The 7,028-nt window shown below is 50.6% G+C and overlaps 1 long non-coding RNA gene across 1 annotated transcript; it reads left to right on the top strand.

The window, feature by feature from the left end:
• The first annotated feature begins 5,366 nt into the window (after window positions 1-5,366).
• Window positions 5,367-6,513, top strand: LOC119105801 (uncharacterized). The gene is made up of 3 exons (XR_005095072.1): window positions 5,367-5,421; window positions 5,714-5,907; window positions 6,278-6,513. It is a non-coding gene; the product is annotated as an uncharacterized LOC119105801 (long non-coding RNA).
• Window positions 6,514-7,028: the final 515 nt, after the last annotated feature.

Raw genomic sequence — 7,028 nt, forward strand, 5'->3', positions numbered from 1 at the left:
CCCCCCCCCCCCCGCCGGCAGTTCATCCATCAGGATTACTGGCCGGAAGGCTGCCTTCCCGGACCATTGCGTCACGCATGGACCTGTCTGACATTGGCCTTATGTGAGATGTGACGAGGGGCTTCCAGAGCCTACCGCTCAACGGTTGCAAGGAATCCCAGGCACATTAGGCGCGTACACGCTGATTCAAGACAGGCAAGGTCAGTCGTCGCGTCTCGGTCCGTTTGTGGTCGGATTACACTCAATAGCAAAAGCGACAGGGATGGGGACCCATGGCTGAGGTCATGCAAGCGTGCACTGGGAGGCAGTTTTATGTGCATGGTGCCTGGCCGGTCCCACTACCTATCCCATAAGCCGACCACTCCTTCATCCCCGCTCCGAGGTTCGACAGTGTGCTCAGATGTCGGCTGCACCGGAGTCTCCACTTGTTCAGTCCCTTGCTGTGCCCAAGGGCGGCCCCAGAATTTCGTCAAGGCGGGGGGCACGCAACCTTGTGGGCACCCCCTCCCCCTAGAGCTTGGGGCCCCTCCATTTTAGGATTTTAATAATGTTATCTTTTACACAAGAACTCATCTTAATGTGCACAGCCCTGGAAAACCAGCCGTGCTGCGTATTCAAATGCGTGGAGCTTGTTCATTTTCTACAGACCATGGTTATTCCTGCTATTTTGAGGCCAAGTTTTTCGGAAAGTCATGGCAAAATAAACTAAAGTTGGCTGCTAAATAAATACCATCAAAATCCAGTGCGAACTTGATTCCTAGATCATTTATGGGTAGCCGGCAGGTCGATGTGACTGGCTAATGGGTGATGAGTAATGCATAGTTTTTTCTTTGGGTGTTGTAAAGGAGCACAAAATATCCTAGCAGTCAAAATATATTCAGAACGCAATGCACAAGCATTTTGGGTGCTATAAACTCAATGACAACGGAAATAACACAATATGACGTCAGTGACACGTAAAATGATGTTCTACAGTTACACATGAAAATTAATCGGCGCATATCTAACAGCTGCTCGAAAGCTAAGACCCCAAGGAAAACATGGTGGACCTCTGAACGATAGGGAGTGCTGCGGCAGGATGACATAGGGAGACCCGGCAAAAGAACTTGGCCCTCCGAGCAAAGGAAAATTACCCTTGACCAGTGTGCCTGAATTAATGCCCCTGTGTGAACAAGAGTTCACGGACAGATTTATAGGAAGGGCCCTGATAGGAGTGAAGGGTACCTCGTAAATGGTTCCAAAGGGAAAGAGCCCTAGACATCGCCAAAAGATTAAACGTCGCCATCCAGCGCTGCTGAACACCGACGCCTCATGGGGCCGCGTGCGCTCAGCCCGGCAGAGGCGGGTCATTAGGTCAACCTGACGGGTCAGGGTGAAGGCTGGCCATTTAAGACATGTTTCAAATCATTTCTGGTAGCATAAAAGCTTGCTTCAGTTAAGTTTCCGTTAGTTTTCAGGGAAACGGAGGGCTCAGTACAGACGGCTGCAGGGAAAAGAGGATGGCTCAAGTAACTTTATGTAGCGTCGACCAAAAATGGTTTGATAATGAACCTTGAATCTGGCTCCGGGATTGGATGGCGCTGACGGGGGACTGCTCTACGGTATTGCGCGTCAGCATCGCAGCTCTGCTAGCTCATGCTGGTTCTGCTGGTTCCGCTGGCTCTGTCTGCATAGATATACATCACAGTCATTGTGGTGCCTATGGTTCCTCGTGTTATGGCAGGATTTGCATCCTATGCTTGTCTTTGCATACACCATCCATTGGTTCCAGACGTAAGGCATGCGTCATATATTCGTACCAGCCGTTCCGAATGCCCTTCAGCGCCAATAAAATGATCACACACGATTTTGGGTCCTCGGGATCTCGTCATTTACCTTTCTCTGAGCATACAAGTTAAGCGACACGTTCAAAGGTGACTTGTGACAAGTCTTCAGCCGACACCGGCGGGTCACACGCCCTCCTTTCCACCGCTCTGAGCTACAGTGACGATGATCCACTCCAGTCTCACTTTTGACAAGCCTTCAGCCGGAACCGGCGGGTCACCCGCCCTCCTTTCCACCGCTCTGAGCTACAGTGACGATGATCCACTCCAGTCTCACTTTACCAGTGTCGGCCTCCGTCTTCCGTCCGTTTAATTAGTTTAGGTTGGCCACAATCACCGGAATTTGTACGAAAACTTGCTATGTAGGCTGTATTCTGATTGGATTCATGGGCATGACGACAGATGGTAAGGTACTGTCAAAACTGGTACTAACAGCAATAATGTATCAGCACATTGACATTAAAACAAGGTACCAACGAAAATTGATGAGCAACACAGTGCAGTAATGCCTATCACACAGCTGAAATATCGGGGTCTCGTGGCACGAGCCAAGAGCAGATTAGGAGAAAGACGCGCTGTTCTTCAGTGTGTCAGGCTGATCCAGTTTTTCTGATGAAGGACGCACCCATCACCTCACCAATAGTGGCCGTAGTATCCGGGCCTCCTGAAGAAACGAGGCCTCCAGTAGCGGCGCCTGCAACATATCGGTCAGAATAGTCTACTGAGCACACGTACATTCACACAAACAACAAACATACAAACATACATATTGCCTTGAACGCTATGCACCCCAGATAAGAAAGTTTTGCAACCAAACATGTGGTATTGGAGACCATATCTGGCTCGTCCTACAATATTGTTGATGGTTGTTACTGGACAGGAGATGGATTAGTCAAGTAAATGAGGCATAGCTTTATCCTGCAAGCGGCTGGATAAAGACGGATCACTTATTTCGTCATCCTGGACCAGTTGCCTGAGTTACGCATGACTTCGGTCGTTCCGCGTGGGATGAGAAGGATGCTGCCGTATGGATGTCAGTCCGCAAGAGAGAGTAGGTCAAGATGGAACAGATGGCTGATCGCTCCGATAATCAGTTATGCTTGATCGACTGGCAAAGTAGTGGAAACATACGCGTGCGTGTATTTTCATTTGAGCGCACTGCAGTCCTTACATTCATGATATTTACCGAAACCAAAACCTGCAAATTCGAAGTCCAAGCGTTTCGTCTTCCAGCATGAGGCTACTAACTGGTCCCGACACCTGACACGGCGCGTGTCACTGCATGATATGCCTGTGTGTACCTGTGGTAGCGCGGACGCCAGTAGTGTCCGTAGAAGCGCGACTCATCGCTGGCCAGGTCAGCGCCCTGCAGATCTTCGGAGGCGGAAGCAACCCCATCGGTATCGCCCTCAGCAGACACAGGCTCCTGGGCCCAACTCATAGCCAGACCAGCGACCAGCAGCGTAAACAGCAGCGTCTGTAACATGAGGATCTGATATTCAATGCGTTTGGTTGAAGGCTTACTGGGCTTCGTTGGGGTGTGGGAGAATGACACACTTATTTTGCGGGGGAGATAAAGTTGAGATACGCTCTGAAAGCCAAGGTGCAATTTGAAACGCGTCAAAAGTACAAACGAAAAATACTTGAAGTCAGGTTGAAAAGTTTTAAATTGTAAAATATAAACTGAGTTTACCTTTGCAGATCAGTTAGTCCCGAATCAGTGTGGACAGTTACTGCACAATTTGCACCTTCTGACTTACCAGCCTCATTCCGATCACACTGAAAGTGTCTTTTGGTCAGATGAAGGCCGCTTTCTGATGGAGGGAGACGCGGCAGGACTGGTTATATACTTGACCAAGACGGCCGGCAGTATATCCCCGCCCATTCCCGGCTCGTTGGACCGGAGCCCTGAGGCACTCTTCTACGTCATAAACGGACACGTGGAGCCGCGAGTTTGGGCCATGGAACGCCTGTAATTCGCATCCTCGGTATGGCCGAGGCACAGCTCTGGACCGAGAAGGGTAGTTCCTCACGCTCTCAGGCCACCACAGCAAAAACTTGTGGCCCAAAAAACTGCTAAAAACCTGAGGGGAATGTCCGCGGCTAGCTCGAGCGTGCGGAACCATTTGCAAGTCGGCACGGAACGTAATTTAAAATTAAAAGCACGCAGATCCGCGCTTGGTCTGTTAACACGTGCAGATGAGACCCCATACGCTAAACACGACGGGATCTCTCCGATACATTTGAACTACCGAGGCTGGTCCAAGAGGATCGCTCTTTGCCTACGACTATGTTGTAGAAAGGATGCCGGACTTAGTCACTGTCGTTGGGCATAGCATTAACTGCATTACATTTCCGTGGTGGAAAATGACGGTTTTTGTGGTTTAAAATGGTAATTAGGCATTTCTACCGTATTAAGGCTACCCCATGTGAGACAAACGACCTTGCAGACTTAATGCGGTAGTCACATTTTATATAATTTTGCCTGAGTTAAAAGTGCTAGAGTAGTTAACGTGCCATCAACTTCCATATTAAATGTCTCGTCACTTAGTATCAGAAGTTACTGCCACTCACGCTCTTCAAAGTTGAGCCACACAGCTGTAGATCAGGCGGATCTGTACATATGGTTGGTCACCGGTCCTTCCGGGATCCATAGGTCGTTTTCTACACATTTCTGACACGTTTATTTACCGTTAAGCTACTGCTACCATTAAGCCCAAACGTAGCGGAAGCGTGTCAGTTCGCCTGTTTTAACGCGCACACGTTAGCGTCGTCTTATCATCGCGGATATCCCAGAGCTCCAACATGCTCTCAACTAGAGGATCGGCGCCAACGTCATCAATGGGTCATCTCGATGACCCCCTTCCCGTTCGCGGGGTTACTGGCCCCTGCAGTCAGCACACGTGACTCGGCACGACAGCAGAGAGCGTCAAACTCAGACAACAAGCCTTCCGATTCAGAGTGACCGTTACTCGACCTGGCAGGTAGCATTTCCTTCAGATCACGATTCAGATGTGTCTGAGAGATCGCAACTTGATCTGTTTCACCCAGGCATTGCCGAGGAGCTGCACCGAGAGACCAGCAGCCGGTAGTGTTCCTGCACGTTGCCTTCAAGCTGCGGTCGCTCGGGGGAACCGGTTCCGCGCGCATGTCAGCGATCTTTCGCGAACGCCCCCTGCCCGCGAGCAGCGGCGCTGAAAGGGTTGGGTATTTAAATATGCTTATAAGATGGAGTTGGCTACAAACACCCAACATTCATGACTACGATGCTTGTCGATACATCCAGTATTTTCAGGTATGCCTCCCAGCAATTTTTCTTCCACTGGTAGGCATCTATTTACGATGTATTGCCCGGAAATAGTGTTAGCCCCGCACACGCCCTTGGCAACAAACGCCTTGAACTGCAGACTCATGGTGACGGCGGACCTGCGACTTGCAGTTGCCCGCCGGGCAGACATTATTCCTGGCCAGATGTCATCGGCGTAGCGGGGATGGTTGGAGCTGGGATATAAAGCCCGGTCGTCGGCTGCGGCACCCATTCAGAGACAGGGGACCAGTCGTGACCTGCCGGCTGTTGCACCCCTGCGCCATGAAGCTGGTGAGTCTTCTCCATGAGAACACGCAGAATACTCGGCAGGCGGTTTGATTGAAGAGGAACGCTATTTGGGTTGCATTTAGCTGATGTGGCGGTGATATTTACAAAGCTAGTATTGTAGGCCTTATTCTGCCCACGTTAAGGACCTCAACGCCTGATGCATGCACATCCTCAGTCTTCGAGTAGGCTGCCATGTGCCTGGTGGCGGAGCATAATCAGAACCGGGCCATCATTCGCCATGTGAAGGATTTGTCTAGAGCCTGTCTGTGTCTGACCGGCGTGGGCCACATTCCAGACGCTGCTGCTCGCGCTGGTCGCTGCCGGCCTGGTGCTGGCCTTTGCCCAGGATGCTGTTCCTGATTCCTCTGAGGAGGTCCCCGATGTGTCCGTACCCGTCGCCGAGGACCAGGACGGCGCTGACCTGGACGGAGCCGAGACCTTCTTCTTTTGAAGCACCTGTTCCGGCCCTCGGTACTATTCTTACCACAGGTAAGCACCTGCGTCCATTTTAGCACACTGAGTTAGTTTTGTGCAACATTCTGCTGTCTAGATGTTCCTGATCATGTTTTGAGAACGTGGTTACCCTGAAACACCTGGTCATCGGTTGCATCGTCGAGTGGTAGCACAGCCCCTGGTTCTCTATTAATCCAAACATGACTATGTAAACAAAGTGCATCTCTTTATATCAGGTAAGTGGCGCCGTTCATACAATACACGCAAGACATGTTATGTTGGTCGTAGCACTGACATTCGTTTCGGGATCTCGTGCAGGTCACTGGCCTGGCAGTGGCCTTCGCGACCAGCTTCCGCGTCTATCGGCGTCATCTGCAGTGGCTAACAGTGCGACCCCGCTCCACAGGCCTCGCTACTTCTACAGGTCGTACCGGCCTCACTACGGCTACTACGGATAGTCGTGATCAGTGGGCGAGGCGATCTGGCATCATGTGACACCTGACGCGATCACCAACTATCCACTGCCGTGCTGGAAACGGCCTGACGTTGTGGTAGCTTTCATCATTCGCGCTTTTTCGTGCGTGCTTCTGGCGTTAATTGCTTGGAGTCTTCAGTGCTGCGAATACATGCGTTTAATAGCAAGGAGTGTGTTCGTATGGAGACCTGAGAAGATCCTCTGTAATGATTCTTTATTTAAACCCTTTTACAATCACGACTGGCATTTGCGACGCTGATTCATATCAGTCATTCGGAGGGGCTTGACTTGTTTTTCTTTTCATATCAACGGGGGTGTCTCACCTTTGGGGCACATTTCAAATGCATACTCTTGTGAGACGCCAGGACCTGTAACGTCTACTAAATGCGCTGGGTAGTATCACTCCAGCACCGTCAAAATAATGATATCAATTTCAATTATATTGCAGTCCAAGTTACGCTTCCTAAGCTTTGTAACAGCACTAGGTTCTGCCGCCGCGATCGCCGCCGTCGTCATGGTTACTGGATCTACGGCGTCGTGGCAGCCGCACCGTCATAAATCAAGCCAAGCTTGACATTTCCAGTCAAGACCGGTTGACAAAGCACGCTTTACCACCTCAACGCGTAATTCGTCACTGTTTTCGCAATTTGTCGTTTGCCTCCATGCGTAAGCCCCTGTATGT

This window comes from Pollicipes pollicipes, unplaced genomic scaffold, assembly GCF_011947565.3.
Source record: "Pollicipes pollicipes isolate AB1234 unplaced genomic scaffold, Ppol_2.1 Scaffold_6138;HRSCAF=7277_pilon_pilon_pilon, whole genome shotgun sequence".
Lineage (NCBI taxonomy): Eukaryota > Metazoa > Arthropoda > Thecostraca > Pollicipedomorpha > Pollicipedidae > Pollicipes > Pollicipes pollicipes.